The 23,835-nt window shown below is 41.8% G+C and overlaps 1 long non-coding RNA gene across 12 annotated transcripts in view; it reads left to right on the top strand.

Annotated features, from left to right (window-relative positions):
• LOC309377417 overlaps positions 1 to 23,835 on the top strand; it is a 204,505-nt gene that overhangs the window by 163,192 nt on the left and 17,478 nt on the right. For 2 of the 12 annotated variants that reach the window (XR_014171545.1, XR_014171546.1), the window contains exons 3-4: positions 8,790 to 8,908; positions 15,950 to 16,264. The exons of 6 other annotated variants lie outside the window; for them this stretch is intronic. This is a non-coding gene — a long non-coding RNA (uncharacterized lncRNA). Of the gene's footprint in view, positions 1 to 8,789; positions 8,909 to 9,197; positions 10,866 to 13,815; positions 13,872 to 15,949; positions 16,265 to 23,835 lie in introns of those variants that run through there. 4 more of the 12 variants (XR_014171548.1, XR_014171549.1, XR_014171543.1 and 1 more) reach the window with 4 other exon arrangements.

The following is a 23,835-nucleotide window of genomic DNA, read 5'->3' as shown; positions in this document are numbered from 1 at the left end:
TTCTGTCTTCCACTGCCTCCCGCAGTTTGGTCAAACTCATGCTGGTAGCTTTGAGAACACTGTCCAATCATCTCGTCCTCTGTCATCCCCTTCTCCTTGTGCCCTCCTTCTTTCCCAACATCAGGGTCTTTCCCAGGGAGTCTTCTCTTCTCATGAGGTGGCCAAAGTATTGGAGCCTCAGCTTCAGGATCTGTCCTTCCAGTGAGCACTCAGGGCTGATTTCCTTAAGAATGGATAGGTTTGATCTTCTTGCTGTCCATGGGACTCTCAAGAGTCTCCTCCAACACCAGAATTCAAAAGCATCAATTCTTTGGCGATCAGCCTTCTTTATGGTCTAGCTCTCATTTAGTGCTGGGTAAGCCAGGGTTAGGGAACCTGTGTTGTCCTGCAGATGCTGCTGGACAGGGATACCTGGAAGCAGCAGTCGAGCAAGCCAATCGGGCGCCTGGGGGAGCGTGCGTGCCCTGTGCCCAGGGGTGGGGCCAACCATCCACGGGGTGGGGCCAGCCGGAGCAGGACGCTCTGTGGGGCCTCCGAGGAGTCTGCCTGCCTCCTCCCCCTCAGCTGCCCTACAGCTGAGGGGGAGGTGGCAGGCAGGCAGTTTGGGGCAGCACAGAGCCTGCGGGCGCCCAAGCCACTGCGTCAGTCCCAGGAGAGATGCATGGCTCAGGCGTGCTGCAGGCCCCGTGGTGAGTGCTGCCCGGCATTTTGTCACCCCCCTCAGTGTTGACACCTGGGGTGGTCCGTCCCCACCACACACCCCTTCCTCCACCCCTGCCTGGAAGGTTGGCTATTTCATTTTAGCAAGGCTTGCATGGGAGAACTTTCCAGTTCACTGTATCCCAGTGGGTAATATAAACACTACGAGAGGAACATAGGAAGCCTTAAAGTGATGTCACTTCTCAGGCATTTGCAACAGCTGGGGCTCTTTCTATCATAACCTTAGAGGGTTAATTTTTATTTTAGCAAAAACAATGCCAGGCAGTATCATTGGGAACTGAACACTAAAATCCAAATCCCACATGAGCGATATCAGATGGGGAAAATGTTATGTACAGCGAGACAAACGTCTAAGCAATATATAAAAGTGTATAACGCACAAGGTCACCGTATTTCTAGTAAATGCTGAATTAAATTCATGCACCGATATATTTCAGACAAAGATAATCATACTTTTGTCTTTGGAAGCCAGACAAGGACAGAGAAGAGATTGTTTTATAACAATTTGAAGTATAGTATATGATTTCTGAAAGTGAAAAAGCACAAACTTGATTTACCAAAAATTGTTGTGAACTTAAAGTCCTATGTCATTTATTCTGCTACTGCTTCTCGTTCCATAAAAAGGAACAGATTTGCTGGAGTGTGCCTGTGCAGAATTTCTGAGTGTATTCAAAGACAAAATAGCAACCTTTTATGCTTGCTGGTCCAAAGAAGTCACTTTAACTACTCAAACACTGTGGAAGTGAGATGTGCTGAAATTGCATTTAGGTATTGCTGTGGAATCATGATAAACTACAGCAGCCCCTAGAGATGAGCTTGGGTAGAAAAGCCACCTGAACACAGAATGGGGGGTGGAATTGCTCCCAGGAGCTGTCAGGATATATGACCTGTCAGCTTGCAGCAGTGTTTCAGTCTGAATGGTCAGCTCCCAAAGTTACTTGAACAAATATCTGCTCATTCCTCTTCAGTCACTGTAAATAAACACACATCATCTGGAATAATTTTTGATCTTCCCTTTAGGCTTATGTAAAAAAATCCTCCTTAAAAATAAAATAAAAACAATCTGGTGTGTTTTTTTTAAAAATGGCATTACTGTACAACTTCCCTTTGATTTATCATTCCTTTGGCTCTGTTGCCAACATGCAAAGCAATGGGCTGGCTCACACAATGTTCATCACTGGATAGCTGCAATATCATGTGAAAACTTGCATGTGTGAACGGGCTGTCACAAGTGTAACATCACTTGAGGCTGGATAAAATGCTTCCCATTTCATGGCTACATTCAACACAAAAATAAGAGGGAGAGGGGTTTGGAGGGCAGAGAAAACTTACTGACCCTCTTCAAAGCTCTATCAACTGTTGTTTTAGATTTCTCATAAAGCCAGACTGCAGTGGAGCATTTGTGAGGGAGATTGTCACCATTACAAAGCACCTCTCTCTGGTGGTCACCATTTTCCCTCTTAAAATATCCCTCAGAAAATTCTTGCAACATGTCCACCTTTTGTAGCATTCGTTGTCCCACTGCTCAGATTGCCAAATGTTGTGGTGAAAATGTTCAGGAAAAATCACCATCTTTTCCAGCTCAGTCCTATTTAAAGGACAACTCTTATTATCATTACTGTCAATGCATTTATTACCAACTCTTCTCCCTAAGGTCCTATATAGTACTATAGCAATGCACATATATCTAATCACTCTGATGAGTTCAAGTGGCTTGGAGATTGTTAGGGAGTTAATGCAATAGTTGCCTCATTATAGCATGACCTTATTCAGAAGCAAGGCCCATTGAGTTCACTGGTCTTGATTACTCCAAGGTAAGTCTGCATACAATTTCAGATGTAAAGTTTCTTTCCCCCAGCCCTGACATTGCTAAACAAGTATTTTAACAGGCAATATAGCAGGCTTGTTTGGTTAGTGTTCTTGTTATATTCATTGCTGCCTATTCTGTACATAATGAGGAAACTCATTATAAATTGCTGTGGAAAATGATGAAGAGGAGAGGTCTAGTAATTTATTTTGCCAATTATATTGGGTTGTAGGTTGTAGGCTGCCCTATGAAGCTGTTTGAAGTGTGTTTTCTGTCCTTGTTGCTTGGGAAAAAAAGTCTCTCTATTTACACTGGGAAAAGATGAGGTCTGAAACTACCTGGGGCTGATTCACACATGTATATGCATTTCTCAGTAATATAGTACATCACTCAGTGACTTATCACATGATTAGCCACAAATGAAATGTGTGAACTGCCTCTTCTGGGAAGCATTGTGATTGATGTCCTATGAGGCGGTTGTGAAACTTCACTCAGTGGTACTTAATTTGTAGCAGCTGTTTTACACATGCAAATAATCACTTGATGTTGCAGACTGAAAAACATGTATGCAGATTCCCTGGCCCTTAGACGAATTCTGCTTATCTCATTATAGAAAATATTATTAATGATAATAGTTCCCCACATTTCTACTAGTTTCTCCCTAGCTGTCTACATTATCTTATGAAGTCTTTTGTCTGTACGAGAGTCCAAAAAATATATATGCCATTTTCCTTTCAGAACTGCAGAGGGGTGGTGGTGTAGTTATCCTCTCCCCCCTGTGCTTTTGTGACATCACCAACCATCAAACCAATTCCCACTCTTGTCTCAGACCTATTTGCGTGCCTCACAACCAGTTGTACTCACCTTGAAGAATCTGGTGCAGGGTTTGGGACGGCTACTGGTCTCAGCTTTACATCTGGCTGACCCAGTGGAAATGCTGGCCATGAGTGCTTTGACTTAGCTTAAACCAGCTGCACCTTTTTTTGAGGATGTTGGACTGACCAGGGTACCACATGCTTTAGTTACATCTAGATTTGATTACTGTGAGTGACTCCACATTGGCAAGAGTCTTTCATAGCTGAAGTTTGTTCAAAATGAAGCAGAAGGGATGTTAGTTAATGGGCATGCACCCATGAGCCCATGTTACACCAGTTCTGCAACATCTGCAGTAGGTGCCAGTTTGCTTCTGAACATACCTTATAGTGTTAGTGATTACCTTTAAAGTCATACATGGCCTGGGTGCAGGATAAATAAACCATAACATGACATAATGTACCTGTGGGACCAATTCGTCCCGTACCATTGTGCCTGCTCCCTTACATCAGTAGGAAGGGCCTTTCTGTATGTCAAACTTAGTGTGGATGCAACAAGATACAGGGCCTTCTCAGTGGCTGCCCCAACAGTGTTTGTTAAGTATCATTGTTTAATTGACATTGAAGTGGAAAATAACTCTGTATGTGTTTGTGTGTGTATTGCCGAAGAGTTAACATGGAAAATTCAATTGAAGCTAAGAAGAGCTCTTTGGGTACCTGATGGGTTTATGATTAACCTATGATATTCTCTGCTCTCTCATGTGGTGTTTAACTTTAAGTCATGTGAGAGGGCTGGCTATTCAGTTGCAAATCACTATCTTTGATAGTGAGTTGTCTTTGCATCTTTCTCTGAAAGCCACAGAGAATAAAGGATGTGATAATGAGGTCTCTCCTGAAGAGAAAACAGCTCCAGGCTAATGGAGGCTATGTTGGGAGAGAGAGAGAGAAAGACCTCTGATTTTAGTTTTTTTTTTTGGAGTTATTTCAGATTAATAAGACAGTGAATCTGTGTTGAACACGCACATGATGCCGTACAACTATTTGGATGTATCATTTGTTTTTGTATCTGTTTTTAGGAACAAGTTCTGTGAGCAAAGAGTTTGAATCATAATTATGGGTCTGGAAAATTTTTATTCCAAGAGGAGTCGGTTTTTATTCATCTTGCTGTTTCAGGCTGTGCAATATTAATATCTGGACTAGTGTGGAACACCTTGCACCCCCCTTTGGCTGTCTTTTGGTTGTCTTTTTGCCTGCCATGTGCCTGCTGTAAAGGTCACATTTGTTTGTGGACTCTGGCTTTTGTTGTAGCTGAATACATTTTATTGCTTTATTTTATTACAGTGTGGTATATGGTATTGTGATTTTAACTTGTTGCAAGAGCGTGGTGTGGTACAAAGGCACTTTGAAGGGCAGGGCAGACATTTTTGTGTGAATCTCTAAAATACCTCACACTGAGGAAACAGGCTTGGAAGCAAAGGCTCAGTAATGGCTGTGCAGGCAGGCAAAGGTGAGGAACTTCTAGTGCAATGAGTCCATGTGCAATGACAGCAACGTAATAGCTGTTTTGTTGGATAATAAGGACTAAATGGCAAATAATCATCCAGCCTTCAGAATTCTATCAGGTAGCAGCTAATTGCTCTAGCTACAAAGCTAGAATTCATTCTCATTTCAAAATTGCTTCCAATGGACTTCAGAGCTACTTCAAAGTAACTGTAGAAAAGCTTCCATTATTTGATGCCCAACTCTTTTTATCTAGAAGATCTTATGTTTACCTGAGAGAGTTATGATGTGTTGCTGATATATCCCTGTTTGGGTGTTGCCTTTTGGAGCTAGGACTCCTGTAACTGCAGACATTTTTAGAAAATGCCCCCAATCCAAGCAAATCAAAGAGATAATAATAATAATAATAATAATAATAATAATAATAATAATAATAATAATAATAATTTATTTATACCCAGCCCATCTGGCTGGGCCTCCCCAGCCACTCTGGGCGGCTTCCATAGAAACCAAAAATACAGTAAAATATCACTCGTTAAAAACTTCCCTGAACAGGGCTGCCTTAAGATGTCTTCTGAATGTCAGGTAGTTGTTTATTGCTTTGACATCTACTGGAAGGGCGTTCCACAGGGCGGGCGCCACTACCGAGAAGGCCCTCTGCCTGGTTCCCTGTAGCTTTGTTTTTCGCAATGAGGGAACCGCCAGAAGGCCCTCGGCGCTGGACCTCAGCGTCCGGGCAGAATGATGGGGGTGGAGACGCTCCTTCAGGTATACTGGACCGAGGCCGTTTAGGGCTTTAAAGGTCAGCACCAACACTTTGAATTGTGCTCGGAAACGTACTGGGAGCCAATGTAGGTCTTTCAAGACTGGTGTTATATAGTCCCTTTGCATTCCAAAGGTAGTGGTTGTTGAATTATAGAGAATCCTGCCCTGTTCCAAATATACCCTATAAAACCCATTCACATTTTGCTGCAGCTCCTTTGTATCCAAACATTAGGGCCAAACATAGAACTTGCTAAGAAAGTCAAGGTGGGCACAGCATGAAGCACATAGTAATGTGGGCTGCCACCTTTAAAGCAGTTGGGGCAAGATTATTGCCTGTTGCTGCCTTCCATTTCTCCCTTGATCAACTGAGATTTATTTTTGTCACCGTTGCTCCAACTTGGTTTGACCGATGCCCCTGGAGCAGACCCTCTGCCAAGAAACCTCTGGCCACGGCTGCTCATCATTGTAGACCCTATTTTGTGCCCCTATTTTCCAGGGACAGCCCCAGTTTCTGATTTGATCCTGGAATGTCCCACTTTTCCTTAGGATGACCCTATTTTCATGGAGAAATGTTGGAGGATATGGCAGGACGTCCCTATTTTCATCAGAAAATATGGCGTTATGCGATCCCTGAGCCAAGGAGATAAGTAATTTCCCAACCTTTAGAAGACATCTGAAAGGTTTTTTTTAATATTTAAAATATTTAATGTTTAATTGTGCATTTATATATGTTGGAAGCCACCCAGAGTGGCTGGGGCAACCCAGTCAGATGGAAGGGCTAAAACATTAGTACTGCTGCTGCTACTACTACTATTGCGGAATAAGGTGTCCCTATTTTAATTGGAAAAATGTTGGAGGGTATGTCATTGCCTACCTTTTCCCTCTATTGGGACTCGGGTTGCGCAGTGGTCTAAACCACTGAGCCTCTTCGACTTGCTGATCAGAAGATGGGCAGTTCGAATCCCCGTGACGGTGTGAGCTCCCATTGCTCTGTCCCAGCTCCTGCCAACCTAGCAGTTTGAAAGCACGCCAGTGCAAGTAGATAAATAGGTACCACTGCAGTGGGAAGGTAAATGGTGTTTCCATGTGCTCTGGCTTGTGTCACAGTGTCCCATTGTGCCAGAAGCGGTTTAGTCATGCTGGCCACATGACCTGGCCTGAAGCGAGATGAGTGCTGCACCACATAGTCTCCTTTGACTGGACTTAATCGTCCAGGGGTCCTTTACCTTTACCTTACCTTTTCCTTCTGGGTTAGAGGAGACAAGTCAGTGGACAAATTAAATGAAAAAGAAGATGAGCAACTGCTACCACCTATTCACTCCCTCATCTAGCAGATATATTGTTTCAGCAGTTGGAGCAGGTGCAGCAGGCCCCAGCTGTTCCCCTTGAGACTCTCTGGCTCTCCTATCTTCTTCAACAGGTTGAGTGGTGAGTCAATAGCAGTGGGATGCTAGTGGGTAACCACCTTGTCCTTTGCCTTAGGCAGCAAATCTTATTTGCCCTGTCCCAGAGCCTTATATTTTGCCATTTTAACCTCTGCACATGATGCACAACTCTTTTAAATCAGTGGAAACGCTAGCAGCAAACAATGAAAAACAAGGCCTGTGGGTGGAATAATGGCTGGTGCATGAGGGCTTATGCGCCTGGCCACATTCCTTGGGCTGTTTTGGAAGTGTTTGGAAAATTAGTCACTGCAAGACTAAAATTTGCCCATTTGGGACATGTCGATGGCTCACATTTGTACCTTAGAACTTGGAAATCTTCCTTTTTATAAAAGGCCTACATTGTTTTTTTAAAAACCAACAACATCAACAACCCTCTAAATGGATGTTCCTTCTTCCCATCAGTTCATGCTTCCAGCTATGAAGGATTTATCCACCGTGACCTCTCTGATTTAGTGTTTTGTGCCATTGGTAATCATGTGTCTTGGGCTCCCATAAACATTCTCATGGCACGGGGACAAGGCACCTTAATAAGGTCAGTGCCATCAGAGCACTTGTAGTGCTTGGTGGAACAGAACTGTATTCAATGAGCCTTGTTTTCATTTGTGGGCAACTCAAACGGATTGGACAAGGAATGTGTGAAAATTGCTTTTTGACAGAGAGCAAGACACAATGAATATCATGAGGGTACTTTTTTTTCCTTTGCTGTCATGAATCATAGGCCTCTATGGTGATGGAGAAAAGTGAGACTGTGGAGCTTTTTAATGCGCTACCAGCCAAGCAACTGAATTTTTCATAACCCCTTATGGTTTTACACAGTTGAACAAAAGAACAGTTCATAATACTGTACCAGAGGTGTTTGCTTAGTGTTAGTGGTACACAAAGGAAGGTTCCAATGGGTTGCGGCTTTGTTTGGTAGCCTATTCATTTCTGACAAACAGAATTTCCTTGTTTCATTTTATGAGCTGACTGATGAACTTCAGGTTAATGCAACTAACATCAACATCACAGGAGGTGAGCAACATTACGGGAGGAGAAAACTTTGGAAACCTTATGAGAAGCTGGTGAAAGTGAAGGACTTCAAGGAACATCATGCAAAGGTCTTTATAGGACCAAGGTGAAACCGTAAAGCTCCCTTGCTATTTTTGTTATTAGGTGCTGGATGTTGCTTATGTAATCATGTATTTATAGTTCTGAAATGTTGTTTTTGGATAATATTGTATTTGCTATTGTATTGTATTGTTTTGTTATGCTAATAGGACATTCTTTTTGTACTGCTTGGTTTTGAAATGTATTTTGTTGCAAGCTGCTTTGAGTCTGATGTGTTTGTGTGTAAACGTGACACACAAATGAATGAATGAATGAATATTCTTGTTCGACATGACAAATCCTTAAGGCTGGATTCCATCTGTTTTCACATTTTGAGTACCAGATTACTGGAGGGCAGGAACCCAGAGTAAACATTTTCACTTGCACTGAATATAGATCAGCCACACCCATTATCATGAAATGTCATTTCTTTAAGACATACTGCATGTGATGATAAAATGGTTGTGATCCATGAATAATGTGTAAAGGGTGTTTGTACTTTACAAATCATCACAGTAGCATGAACATCAGAAAAGCTCTGCTGGATCAGATCAAAGGTTGATCTTAGTCAAAAAAAAAAACAGTTTCCCCCCCTTTTGTTATAACAATTTAATTTCTAACTTGTTTATAGCATTATTTTCTTCCTGTGTGTAGATCCATCCCTGGTCACAGTGGCCAACCTGTTGCTTCTGGGAACCTCGAAAGGAGGGCCTGAAGGAAGCAGCCCTCTCAGCTGTTGCTCCTTAGAGGTTACTATTTCTCTGAACCTGAAGGTAGTATATAGCCATCCTAATTAATAAGCAATGGTAATCTAATCATTTGTGAATTAATCTAATTCCATTTTGCAGGTATCTAATCAAATGCCCCCTGCCATATATGGTGGTTCCATAAATTCATTATGTGCAAGAATCACAGGATGACCCTGAGTCCTAGTGTTGTGAGAGAAAACTCATCTGTGTCCACTTTCTCTACACTGTGTGTAGTTTTATAAAACTCTGCCATGTCCCCCATTAATACACCCCCCCTAAACTAAAAGGTTCCCCATTCTGGGCTTTTTTTCAGCTGGAACCTCTCAGGTGGGCACCATTGCCATTCTAAGAGAACAAGGGAGGCCTTCATGGTGAGTTCTGGCACCTATTTTTCTAGAAAAATGGCACTGCCCTCAATGCTTCATCTCAGGGGTGGGAACTACAGCCCTAGGAGCCAAATGTAGCCCCCTAGACCTCCCTACGTCACCCAAGGGACCACACCCCTTCCTGGCCACAGCCTTTCTCCACAAGACGCAATCACCGCTGCACCTGCTCTCTGCCCACCTCAAGATTATGTGATGTCTGGATAGAGCTTGGGGAGATATGTGTGCATGTAGAAACCTCTGGCTTGTATGTGGTTGGAATAAAGTAATGCAACAGTCAGAGTTGCATCCAGTGTCCTTTCGCCTTTTGCATCACTGTCAAGTGACTCTTGGAAGGGTCTCCATGAGGGAATGTGTCTTTTGGGTTGGTTTCCCCATGTAACCCTGAAGATATATGCTGATATCCTAACACACCAAATGAGTGGCTTTTGCAGTTAAATTTCTCTAGTCCCTCATTTATTTCCAAGAGCTCTACAGTTTATTTGTGTGAGGTGGACGCATAGAATTAGGTTCGGTTGTTTTGCAGAAATACAGTACAGGCCCTTTAAATAAAAGAGTAATTTTCCTCTACACTTTCCCCTCATAAGTAGGCCACCCAAGAGTTCCTGTTTCATATCTGTAACACGTCGATAATGCAGCAGTTTTAATTAGGTATTATGCAGAGGGGGCTAGGTCATGCATTTTAATACCAAAGTTGAAAGAAGTCTGTGGAACACTAGAGGTCAGTTTTGCATGATAATAAAATTATTTTTTCCTTGCAGGGCAGAGGTCAGTATCCTAACTAAGGATTTTTTTTTAGCATTTCACGGTGAATTTCATGAATATTTATTTGTTAGGGCATATATTAGCAAGCTGGGAGAGTCTGAGCATTTACACAAAGTGTGGGTGACTAATTACAAGCGAATCACAAGGCCCAGCCAAAAAGAGATGGAAAGAACAATACTGAGCAAGAATATAGAAGCAACCTGGAGATGACGTCTCCTTAGAAGCACAGCAGATCTTGTTGGATCATCTGGTGGCTAGCAAGTTTGTGTTTTCAAAACCTGCTTATGAAATAGCACGAAATATGATATGATATTGAATGCCCTCATCAAAGCAAGCCCACCTTGAGTGAGGTTGCATAAGCAGTTGTAGGATTACGATGCCCTAGATGAAGGCCTGCCAGCCCACAAGGCAAGGTAAGGCAACCATCTCAGATGGCGGGGTCCAGAGGGGCAAAAGATCCTGATGTAGATCTCTTTTCTCCCCCATGTCCCTGAAGTAGATCTTTACTCACCCCTTTTGCCCTGGTGGGGTGGGGAAAACAATTTTGTGTTTCACCTCAGATGCCAAAATGTCTTCGGCGGACACTTTCCTAGGCCATATTATTTTCATTTTTTTAAAAGCCTTTTTCTTAAAAATTGATAATAAATCCTGCTACGTTAGCTTCACTTTACATAAGTAATCTCCTTTCCACATACACGTATATTCTTTGTCTGTAGCAAAATGGCATAAACCAAAATGCGGGTTATGTGGCCAGAATTCATGTTACATATTGAAATTTTCAAAAATACTCACTCCACACAGGTGAAGTGTGCAGGACTGAAAGAGCAAAATAATTCTGAATGGGAAACAGCTGCAAAGCAAGACGGTCTCAATATTACATGAAAAATGAACGAAGTAAGACAACATCACAAAATCTGTCACTACTGATGGCGATATCATTGCATATTATATATTTGTGACATGATTTGCTTGTTCCCTGTTTCAAGGGAAAGCTTTAGATGAGTAGTGGCTAGAGATGGTTGGATCAGTACATTTGCTGTTTTGCATTTAAAAAAAATTCATTTTTTAAAAAATTCATTCTTCACACCACACATAAAACAACATAACTCACAACACACCAAATGCTTTGCTTAAAAATATCAAATCATATTCTTACAGTTCCTCCCAAAAAATTATTTCAATGTATTGCCATGAGATCTCGGAGGGTTATGAGCACAATCTTCTTGATGTATAAAATCCATTGAACCACATTTGCCATTTTGTTGCCTATTCACTTAGTTTGAAGAGACCCTTTCGGAAAAAGAAGCTTCAGGTGACAGAATCTCCCTCAAGCTACTACTCATCATAACGGCGAACACAACTGGTTGGCCAAAGTTATGTTTGTCATTGAATTGATGGTGTTTCTGGGTTTTATCACTTTCCACAAATTCTAGACCACTCTAATACTTAGCAAATATGTTCATTCTCAAAGTGTTGCTGGCTCCCCCCTCCACCCGCTTATCAGACAAATCTCCTAGACTCCTGCTTATGCATGAGCATGGAGGAAAGCTATTAAACCATTGGAAAAGGGGCAAAATTAAATTACAGCCAATTAAAATGCAACAGGCAATGCAATTGCTTTACCTTTGAGAAGGCCTCACGCCTACTGCTATTCTGTTCAGTTTGGATGTACATGTTGCTGCTCCCGCTTGCTAAATGGAAATAATTGCTTGGAATTTGCAGTGTCATTAACATTGCACAGAAATGACTCTAATCTTCATGGAATTCCTGCATGATTATTTGCATTACATGCTAGCACCTTTTGCATCTCTCCTCATCATCCTTCTGTGCTCTTTTTGAGCTTTAGGGTCTGTAATATTCAAGACTGCTTAATTCAGAGAGTAACGTTTTAAAAAGACAAGTAAAAGACTCATGAACATTTGAAAATTGAAGGGCCGTGTTCTAGCTAAAGTTCCAGTATGATCCTATACATGTCTACTCAAAAGTAAGCCCCACTGAAGACATTGGGGCTTACTCCCAGTGAAGTCTGCCTAGGATTCTCACGATTAAGTCCCACTGAAACCTATGGAGCTAGTCAGCTATGGTTCACCTAAGTTCAAAAGTGAGGAGGGGGAAGAAAATGGCCGCTGGTCTTTGTTCCTGCCATCCACCTCAAGTATCAAAATCTCTTGCACTGATCCTGTTCTTACTAACCTCAAAGTCACCAGCTCAGGGAAAGTCAGGCTGCATTTTTGTGTAATCAGCCTGAAACCGGTGGCAAGCTTTATTTATGAAGACAAAATGATGTAAACAAAACCAAAAGAAGAAAATATAATAAAATAACAAAACAACATGGATGCAAAATGAATTAGCAGTGCGATGATTTAAACCACTGTGCCTCAAAGCCACATTTTTATAGGAGCGAAAGCAAACCTGAGTGCTCATTCCCAAACTTCACATTTTCAAATTGAATAAGCAGTGCTTGATTCAGCCCTGGCTGAAATTCTAGAGGTGCAAACTTAATTATAATCTATGAGTGTTGAAAAGATGTAAATAGATGGGAAAGCAGCCTGTATGGGCCGAGCTCATGTCACGGCAAAAGTAAGCAACAAAAGTAAGCAACAACCCAAAAAAGAATTAGGGAGGCAAACTGATAGATGTATAGTTTGGTTGATCCATCTTGGCACATCATAATTTGCATTTCCCAAGTACTGGATCACAAAGCTCAGTGTACGCTGACATTGTATGTTACCTCCTTTTACAATGAGTACATAGACTATTTGGGGAACAGGATTATGACAGCATCATTCTGATGTCTCCCAAGATAATTTTGTAGGGGAGAAATATGTAGTCATTATCCTTTGTCAGCATATTACACTAATATGAAGATCCATTTAGATGTGATATTAAGGGCGGTCAGCTGTCCTGCTTACAGAGGGCAGCCCTCTATTTGAAAAAGTCCTCCATTAGAGTCCAGGGCTGGTTTACAGATATGGAACCACATGAAAGCAGAGTAGGGGCCTTGAAATAGTAAGAAACTATATGGAAAACAGACTAGGCATATTAGGACACCTTGACACAGAACATGCCACCATGGTGAGATGTATGGTGTGTGTGATATTTGTGCTTAAATTATAATAATTCTTTTGTAATTTGCACTTATATGCACACGTTAGCATTTGAAAATTTTATGCAGCTTGATGTCCTTTTTGTGTGATATGCATTTCCTTTTTTCTTCCTCTTGTGATGTGACAGGGAAGCCCTCAAGGGCACAGCAGCAGGCCAAGATGCAAAGATTCTTCAGACTAAAGATTCACTTTGGGAGGAATGGAAGGGGGGCAGGCAGGGAGGGCTCGGTCAAATGGTGTTTAACAATATGGGAGAAGGGAGTGGGTAAAATTGATGGTGTTGTGAAGAGGAGTGAACTTGCTAACAGGGAACTAACTTAAGACTGATAACATCCGGCATCAAGGCCTGCTTGGCTGACTGTTTAATTTTCACAGGCATTCAAAGTCATCAAACAGAAAAGGGAGGAATTTACACTCTCCTGTCACTTCAAAATTGCTTCTCAACAGAGAACGAAGAGGCTGTTTTAGGGGGAGAATGTGTGCCTTCCAAACCTGGCCTTTATACTTTTGTACACCATCCCAATCTCTGAGCTACACAAAATTCCAGGGGTTCAGGGTTTGTGTTTCCTTTGGGAATGAGGCACGATGGAGACCGTGGTGTCTTTATGATATATGGTTTATTTACACATACAGTGGTATCTCGGGTTACATATGCTTCAGGTTACATACGCTTCAGGTTACAGACTCCGCTAACCCAGAAATAGTGCTTCAGGTTAAGAACTTTGCTTCAGGGTGAGAACGGAAATCGTGCTCCGGCGGCATGGCAGCAGTGGGAGGCCCCATTAGCGAAAGTGGTGCTTCAGGTTAAGAACAGTTTCAGGTTAAGAACGGACCTCTGGAATGATTTAAGTACTTAACCTGAGGTATCACTGTATATACAACCTGAGCCTGCGATGAAGGGGGGGGGGGTCACAGCATTAGCACCTCAAAGAGTCTTGTTTCTCCTATAGCCACAACCTTGGATTCAAGCAAAGATTAGGTGTTGCTCTCAAACATTTCTCTCTCTCTCCAACTTGCTGCTTCACTTCTTATCATTCTTACTTCATATTACTGCAATTCATTCTATCTAATTGAGTGAGGGGACCCACCAGCTTGCTGTCTCACAGAGTGTCCCTTCCTTTTGTTCCCCTTAATGGCCCATCACCCAGGCGATCACCTCCAGTTTATAAACACTCTGTTAACAAGGCCATCACTTTAGGAGTCAATGCAGTTCATGTTTTGGAAAAGTGCCCATACATGTCTTATGTGTGACAATATTTGATATGCAAACTTTCATTGCATACAGTGGGAAAGGTTTGGTTATTTTCAGGGAAACCTCGCAGAGCCTTTTTATTGATGTTCTGCTGTTGCCACTGGGTCTTATAGATTTTCTACTGAATATAATGGAACTTGTGTCAAACACTTTGGAAGCCCAGCTAATCGTTTACAAGTAATTTGCTTGTTAACCGTTGATCTTAAGGATCTGTGTTAGTCGTTAAAACTTTGGCTGGCCTTGCAGCACCATGTGACCCTGAAAAACACATTTCCTTTCATTATTTTTACGTGGGGTATGTATTTGGAGTGGCACTGGGAACTTGCCACATGCAGCCTTATCTGGAGTCTTCAGCTTCTACCAAACAAGACATGACTGTTAGCACCTACCTTGAAAGATCCAGTTTCTAAGGATTTCTGACGTATTCCACACTCGTGCATATTGCAGCTTCTGGCATAATTCCACCCCCCAACTCTTTTATCTAACCTCATTTGTAGAATTGCTCCTCACAATCGTGCACGGATATCAACAAACACTGCTGAGGCTTCATTGACTCTGTTTTTAAAGGACAAGCCTCCAGCCATGCAGATAGCATTCTCGTTGTTTCGAGCATTCCTCAGTGCCTTTCTTCTGCCTTTTATGCCCCAAACTTATTCTTCCACGGGGAGAAGAAAATCCTAGCCTGAAGTCAACTGAGCCTGAAGCTTCAGCTTTGAAGGGCTGCTATGCAGGAGAGCTAAAATACTGGTCTGGGGTACACTTGAACAGTCATTGCCAGAAGGAACTGACAGCTCCTTGTGGGGAACAGGAAAAGGTGGAGTTAATTGAGCATGGCAAGGGAGATTGAAAGCAAACAAGACATATTTCTGCTTTTTTTTCTTTCTAAAAGTAGGATTCAAGGTGAATATCAGCTAAGGCACCAGAAAGGGCTATTTTGAAGCAATAAAACTGATTAGACATTTTCTTTGGAGCTTCCCAAATGAGTCCCTACCCTTTTTGCACACTAATGAATTAACTGTCCCCTCCCCCATGGAAATCCACTTCATATGTCAGGAAACTAATCGGAGGCATTTCTCTGTTGCAATGAACTGGCTCTCTCAGTATAGGTCAGGGTCTGCTACCTTTTTTTCTGCTGAGGGACACATTCCATTTGGGTAATCTGTCAGGGGCCACACGCCAGTAGAAGGTGGAAGGCAGATCCAAAAGTGTGTCGTCCACTTGCTTTTCTCTGCCTTTCTGTCGCTCCTTCACACACCCCTCCCTCATTTCTCCTATTATGTATTAAGATTAAGTTGCAGTTCTCACTCAGGGGCACCAGTATGTAAATGAAGGATTGAAAACTGCCACTCCTAATTGGTTAGCTAGTTGTGAGTTGTTACTGTTTCAAGTTACTTAGCATTATATAAAGCAGCCAGCTAGGCTGCTGTCAGTCTGATTCCAGGAGCAGTTCTAAATGCTGCAAGAGTTGTGAATCCAACAGAGCTGTGTCCTTCGTCCATCTCTTCCACTATTCAACATCTCCCATCTTTGATAGTCGTGTCCCTGGGCTTCTCTCCAGGTCTTCTACTCAGCATGCGATATGATCAGGCCAAAGCACTCATTAAACAATGTGTAGCAGACACAGAGCGCCAATTAGATCTAGCCAGGACCCCAACTTTATTGCCAATGAATCCATCAGGTACTCTGCCTCCCCCATGGCATATCTAACTAAACTTCAAGTCCATAAGCATCGGAGGGCCTTTACCCTGGCACAATGTCTTGCCCTCCCCTCGGCTGTCATTGAAGGTCAATATAGGAAGATTGCTTACTCAGAGAGACAATTCCCCTGTGATTCTGGACAAATAGAAACAATAGAGCATGTGCTTCTCCAGTGCCTATACAGTGGTACCTCAGGTTACAGACGCTTTAGGTTACAGACACTTCAGGTTACAGACTCCGCTAACCCAGAAATAGTAACTCAGGTTAAGAACTTTGCTTCAGAATGAGAACAGAAATTGCGTGGCAGCGGCGCGGCGGCAGTGGCAGGCAGGCCCCATTAGCTAAAGTGGTACCTCAGGTTAAGAACAGTTTCAGGTTAAGAACGGACCTCCAGAACGAATTAAGTTCTTAACCCAAGGTACCACTGTAATGGAAAATCATGTTGCCGAAAGATGGAACACCACAGCACCATCTGGTGTCACAGCATTATAACACATTTAAAACTTTTTATTTTTACTAATGTAGCTGAGTCCCTGGTATAGATTGCTATGTCCCTCTCTGCTCTTGTTTACACATGCAACCTGAACCCGAAAAAGAGATACAGTGGTACCTCGGGTTAAGTACTTAATTTGTTCTGGAGGTCTGTACTTAACCTGAAACTGTTCTTAACCCGAAGCACCACTTTAGCTAATGGGGCCTCCTGCTGCTGCCTCGCCGCCGGAGCATGATTTCTGTTCTCATTCTGAAGCAAAGTTCTTAACTTGAAGCACTATTTCTGGGTTAGCAGAGTCTGTAACCTGAAGCGTATGTAACCCGAGGTACCACTGTACATACATGTCACGGGTATACATGTGTGTCTGGGTAGACTCACAGCACAATGCTGTTCTAGTCCCCATTGAATCTAATAGGTGGAGCTGATCAGCTAGAGATAAGCTTCATGCTCAGTGGTCACTAGTCACATGCAACCCCAAAGTGAATCGAGTTCAGCTGGGGATGTGGTGTGTATATGCTGGGAAGCGGTGGCCAATAGTGACTTTCCTGGGTACATAGTCACATAGCAGTCGACACACATGCAACTACTTTCAAGTACTCTGTGTATTTTCAAATGGAGATGTTTTCTGTTTAGGAATGCTTTATCATTTGGAGTGAAAGGGAACGGGAAATACAATGCCTTGCACTTGTTCCAGAGATGTTCTCATGGATCATATGTGGTCCACCAATAGTACACCACCAGGATTGATTTACTAAGCCTACCAGCCACATTGCAGGACCACCTGAACCCCTCATGATCTTCCTTTTGTTCTGAAGTGCAGCACAGATAGCGTTCTGTTCAAGAACATTAAGTGCTTGAGTCACTTCATATTCTAATGTTCCATAAAATCTTGCTGCTGTGATTTCAGATTTATTTTAATTTATAATTCGCCCTAAAGAACCCGAAAATATCCCAATGAGAACTAAATGCACTTAGTGGACTCAAAATGCTAACTAACTATAGGGGTTAGAGTGGAAAGAGAAGATGAGGAGGAATGGAATGGAATATCATGGAAAGGGCCTTGGCTGACTAGCTGGAACCCTGAACAGGACCAATCTGCACTGCTACATTTTGTTGTAGATGAAATTTCAATTGGCCAAAGAAGAGGAGGAAGAAGAAATCAATTCACTAAATGTGTTCCAGCCTAGTTATCTTCCATAGAAGTTTGACTATCATTTTTTTGGTAATTTTTTTAAAAATAATTTTTATTTACTGTATTTTTCCATGTATACTTCTTCTAACAATATATCTTTAACAATTTTTCATATTTCGACCCTCCTCCCCTGGACTTCCCTCATACTCCTGTTTTGTTTTATTTCCGTATTGTTCACCCTGCATATTGTTTCCCCAAAATTTTCTCAATACATATGGTCTTTTTTTGTATACAGTTGTGATTGTTTACTCAAACCCTGCCAATGAGTCCATTTCTTTATGTTGCCTTTTCATATATGTTGTAAATGGTTCCCATTCTCTTTTAAAGTCTTTGTTGTCCTTTTCATGTAATTTTTCTGTTAGTTTTGCCAGTTCTGCATATTCCATAAGTTTCCCTTGCCATTGTTCTTTTGTTGGTATTTCTTCTGTCTTCTGTCTTTTTTTTGTAATTGTGTCACATTCAAACAACAAAAGACCAAAGATTTCTTTATAATGGATAGTATCCACTTCAAATAATTTAGATATCAAGATCATTACCTGCTGTATAGCAACAAGTGTTCTCTTTAACAAGCTTTCCTTCATCCCGAACGCAATGCAGGCTTCGTTGCAAAAAATCCAATTAGAGCCTGGCAGTCTTCAACTAAAAAATCCACACTGTACATCTCAGGGTCCACCGGCCCACATTTTCTGACTGGCTGTGGCAGGTGAACCCCAGGGCCAGACAGTGGTTGAAGTGGGAAGGTTTTGAAGGAAATAGAGCAGTTTCAAAGTGGGAGGAAGAAAGGAAGTGGGATGGTTAGTCCAGACTCCATTTTGACCTCCTGAAAAGAAATGGGTTGCTCATTATTTCACCTGTAAAGATGCTGAATAATATCTCACCAGAAGTTGGTTCCCCATCTCAGCAGGTGGGGAATAACAGTTATGCTGGCTTCCCAGGCGGTGAGTTACTGCTGCTTATATGGAGGGAGAGGGTGGGAAGGCCTGTGAGGTACAAATGCTCCAGCAGAAGTGGCTGGAGACAGCACTTCACAGGTGTATACTGCATACAAATACTCATGTGCATCTTCATCTGCACAAATCAACTCACATGCAACCTTTACACACACATTCATTTTCTCTCTCGCTCACATACTCATATACCTTCTTACAAAGTAACTGCCATCCAAATTGTAGCTACCATACCCTTGTCATATTTAGGCTTCAGAAAACCATCCTGTTGAACCCTAAATGTGGCACAAAGGGCCATTTCAATCGGGTAGTCACAGATAGATGGGTTAACCCTATACTCCCCAGCTCTACCCCTACCCAGTGCCTCCCATGCATCACCTTTACGCTTTCCAATGCACTCCTGTTGGCTCCAGTAGGAGGGTCTTTTGAAGCCTAAATATGGCACTGTGGGTAAAGTTTGGGGTAACGAGCAGCAGTTGCAGGCCAGGAGGAGATGTGTCATGGGTTGTACCCAGCCTGCAAGATGAGGAACCACTGTTTCAGAAGGCCTACAGTGAATAATTAGAGGTGCTTCCTCTCTTGACACACACATGAGATGTTTTCTTTTGCAGAACAGCATGGGATCCAATTGTATTAGCCCAGGTGACTTCAACAGACAAGGTAAATTTAGCTATTTCTAAATTAAAATTGACTTGAGGGGAAAACAAGGCTTGACCGTGTTCTCCGATGACAGACCACCAAATTGGATGTGTAGGGAAAGGCTTTGAGCAAATGCCACCCACTGGTAGGAATTATCATCTGGTTTCCATTCTTTATTAGATATTTCACTCTAAAGATATCCCTTTCAAATGCAAGTGCTTGCTGTTTTAATGATAATAATGGAAGGTGCAAAAATGAAACGGGTAGAGCTTTAAAAATGCTAAATGCCCATTCTTTGAAAAATGATGGGGCACATTCCGCTAGTGCTGTTATGTACTGTGATGTTGTATGAACCACTCCCAAGAAGAGCACAGTTCCTGACACTCCTGTTTGAAGGATATGGGCAACACACTCATTTATTCTCAGGTGCCAAAATGAATTAATATTTTCAACCAAGAAAAATGCGCTATGCACTGCAGTGGCAAGCATTACACAGCCATCCTAGACACCCACTCACCCTCAGCATTGTGGTCCGTAGCAAAGCTCAAAAACCTGTTCAACTATTCCGTGGCTTTGAATTTAGTCACCCCAACATTGCCATATAAACACTATGGTCATTTTTTAAAAACAATTTTTAAAAATGCTTTTTAAACAAATACAATAACCATTAACTACACATCCAGCAGTACATCTAATGGTTTATGTTTTATCCATTGTCTCTAGACACAGGGCTTTTTTTTCTAAAAAAATGTTTAGGGGTAATCTCATTTTGACTCAAAAAACCCGTCACTTTATAGTTCAAATTGGGGAAAATAAATACAATAAATGGACCAAAGAACATGCAAACTTTCATCAGTAAAACACCACACATCTACATTCCACACTGCTTCACACATTAAACGTCCGCTTCCACCTGAGACTCAGGAAACACCGTGACAGGAAATGAGACCGCCATTGGGGGTAGCAACAGAACTGACAATTCACCAATATAGAAAAGAAACTAAAAATTTTAATTTTTTAATTTTCTTCTCCCATTAGATTCACAAAATGTTTAGGGGTATGTGTACCCCTGCGCCCCCCCCCAGAAAAAAGCACTGCGCTTACACATTCAACATTCAAACATATTACAGTCATAACTCCACTTACATATCCCTCCGGTTATGTAAACTTCGGGATACGTAAGTGGCAAACCTGGAAGTATATTTCCGGGTTTTTGCCACGTGTGCATGCGCAGAAGTGCTCTACCATCGTGCGTGCACAGAAGCGGTCCCTTTCGTTGCAAAAACCTCGGGATCTGGCCGGACCTCCGGAACGGATCCCATCCGCAACCAGTGGTACCACTGTACTTGGTGTAACCCCTCCACTGAGAAGGTCGAGCGGTTGGTATAAGAAGGTCTTGATTTTTGTCATTAACATAGTTAAAGAAAGGGGTCCACATTTCTTGGAAGGTGCCTCTATTTGTTATGTCTTTAGTTGCCCTCATGTGTCTGGTGAGATGCTCAGACATTGCTATATCCCAGATATTATTTTATCATAAGTTCAAGGGTATTTCAGTTTGGCTCTACCATTGCTGAGATATGGTAGAGGTCATGTTTTTTTAATAAAAAAAATAGTAAATAAACTTTAATAGGTATTTTTTGAGGGCAGGGGTAAGCTATTTGTTCACGAGGAACCTTAAAGAGATATTTTTAACAAATAACCAGAGGCTGCTTTGTGTCAGTGACAAGTAGTTCAATTGCTGCATTTGTCTGTCTTCCCCCTCTTCATTTTAGAGACTTGGAATTTAATGCTTCATTTATTAAGATGTACATATTACTCCCATTTCCCCTCATTGCCCTTTATAAAACAGGAATCTACACCACAGATCAACTTGATCAATAGGATATTTTAATATACAAGTTTTCCGGAAGACTGAAATGGCACCTGTGGAGGCATGCTTTTTGGGGTTGGGGATACATTCCATTTCAATATTTCAGCAAGAGAGCCTTTTTTATTAGGTATTAGGTATTTACTTGGTTATGCTGTCTTTTGATCCCACCAAGCTAGGTGAAAGGAAGTTGTTTGTGGAGCCTGGGGGCAATAATACATCTAAGACTCTCTAGGATTTTATGAAAGCTCCATCTTCCCCTTTTCATTAAAGGCCAGAACAACATGTTCCACTTTCACCTCATATCCTGAAACCAAGCTGCCTCTTATCTTCCTCTGCAAAGCAACGGCTCCAGAGATCGAAATTTTCAGGGAAGAAGGGATTAGCAGGATCTGGGCTTCACCTCCCTGCCCCCAGCTCCATTTCCTGTGCAATTCCATAAGCTGTAGCTTAATGGTAGAGCATTGGCTTTGTCTGCAAAACGTTGTAGGTTCAATCCCCAGCATCTCCAGGTACGCCTGTGAGAAAAAAAAACTGATATTCAAGAGAAATGCCACTCAGTATATACAATGCTAATTTAGATGGACCAATGTTTTGATGTGGTGTAAAATAGCTACCACGGTTCCTGAGCCCTTCCCTGCAGCGGGGATTCCAGGTGATTATAGCTCTGCGAAGGGTTAACCGCAGTTCCCAGAATTCTTTGGGGGTTGCTTTAAATGTATGGTGTGCACACAGCTCAAAAGAACAAGTCCCCCTCCCAAATTATTATTACATTAGTATTAGCATGAATCTGGTGACAGCAAGCACAACCTTAAAAGAGATATGCCTTGTTTTCTCTTGCATAGAAGGGCAAAATTAATCTAAATTGCCCCCTCCTTTGACACATGCAAGCATCAAATAAAAGCAAATAATGCTTCTCACTTAGAAATTCTGGGTTTTTTCCCATATGCAAATTTTAACCAATCACTTAATTCACCAAAAGTAATACAACTAATCGGCTTAGATTTTTGTAATCTGGCAACAGTGTTAGTTCTGTAATTATTAGTGTGAACCACTTTAAGAACCGTTATGGCTGGTAAGCAGTACACAAGTGATATAAATAAGTAAATATATCCTAGTTATTAGCATTGTCTTTAAAACTAAATGGCATAATGAATGAATGAAAAACAGATAGAGGTATTCCACCCTAGACACAGAGAGATCAGTCTATTCCCAGCCTACGTCAGTTTTCAAAACCTTCATTTTAAGTCTGTCTCGTTCCATTTCCACATCATTCTGCAATTTAACTCCCCCAACACACACAAAATGTGCATTCTTTTTTGCATGTATTGTTCACAAACTGAGCATTTTGGTATGCATTTACTCTCAAACGTTTGAATGCATTTTAAAATAGAATTCATTTGTTTGTACATATGTTGTGTATTTGGGTACATATCTTTGAGCTGAGAACTGCATCTCAAAATCAGAAGCGGAAAAACTGAAGGATAACTAGGGAAAATTAGACTGGCTAACTTAAAAAAGAGAACCAAACAAAAACCTTAAACATCCCTCTTCCCCACTAGCTATTTCTTCCGATACTGACATAATCCACTCATTCATTTCTTCCGGAAAATCCTCAGGATGTTCACCCCAAGCTCTTGCATTTTTGTGCTTTTCTTGTTGTTTTCCTGTTCCTTTCCCTTCTTCAATATCACAATAGTTTGCAATGGTAATATTGCAGTGCAGTCCTTGCAGGTGTGAATTGACTGTAGCACTATCATCTCACCTGGTGAGCAGGACACAGTGTCTGGCTGTAATCTCATCTCTGCAGCCCTTCCTTGCCCCAATGGCACTTGCCTGTTCCCTACTGTCACCCTTAGAAAAACACACACTTTACCCCCACCTTAAAAAGCCATTCCAGAGAAGTCTAGCAAAACTGACAATGCTGCTTTGCAGCTGCTTTTTAAATGGTGTCAGCCTGGACACAGGCAGGTGTTGGAGTATCAGAAGTGGGTTTGCCTTCCTCTTTGCACAGGGAATAGATAGTGCCAGTTGTCTAGGGATTAGAAACTATTCATCCTGTTCAGTAATGATTGCACATTATCTGATCAGATCTACTACTTCTTTAAAAAGTACCATTGTTGTTGTCTTTGTCACCTAGGAAACACCGTGATGACGGCTGTGATCAGGGCAGTCTTAAGCATAGCCGGCGCTGTGGTGCAAAGATTCCTCCATCACGCGCCCCCCCAGTTGTTGATCTTTTTTAGTTACAGATAGGTAGTCCATACCATAGTCAAAACAAGAAAATTCCTTCCAGTAGCACCTTAAAGACCAACTAAGTTAGTTCTTGGTATGAGCTTTCGTGTGCATGCACACGAAAGCTCATACCAAGAACTAACTTAGTTGGTCTTTAAGGTGCTACTGGAAGGAATTTTTTTGTTTTGATCTTTTTTAGAAAAGGTTCCCTAAAATTGTTGACTGTTTTTAGGGAGCTGACACCCGCTTACACCTTATCTCTGCTTGGGAAAAGAAAACAGGAAACATAAACAAAGTTTTTTTAGTTGCTCATTTATTAACAATGCACCTATCATCATCATAAATATTTATTACGGTCCAGAGACCCAACAAA

Source organism: Podarcis melisellensis (genome assembly GCF_964234715.1).
Source record: "Podarcis melisellensis genome assembly, chromosome: 9".
NCBI lineage: Eukaryota > Metazoa > Chordata > Lepidosauria > Squamata > Lacertidae > Podarcis > Podarcis melisellensis.
This window is presented reverse-complemented; position numbering and strand designations above follow the sequence as displayed.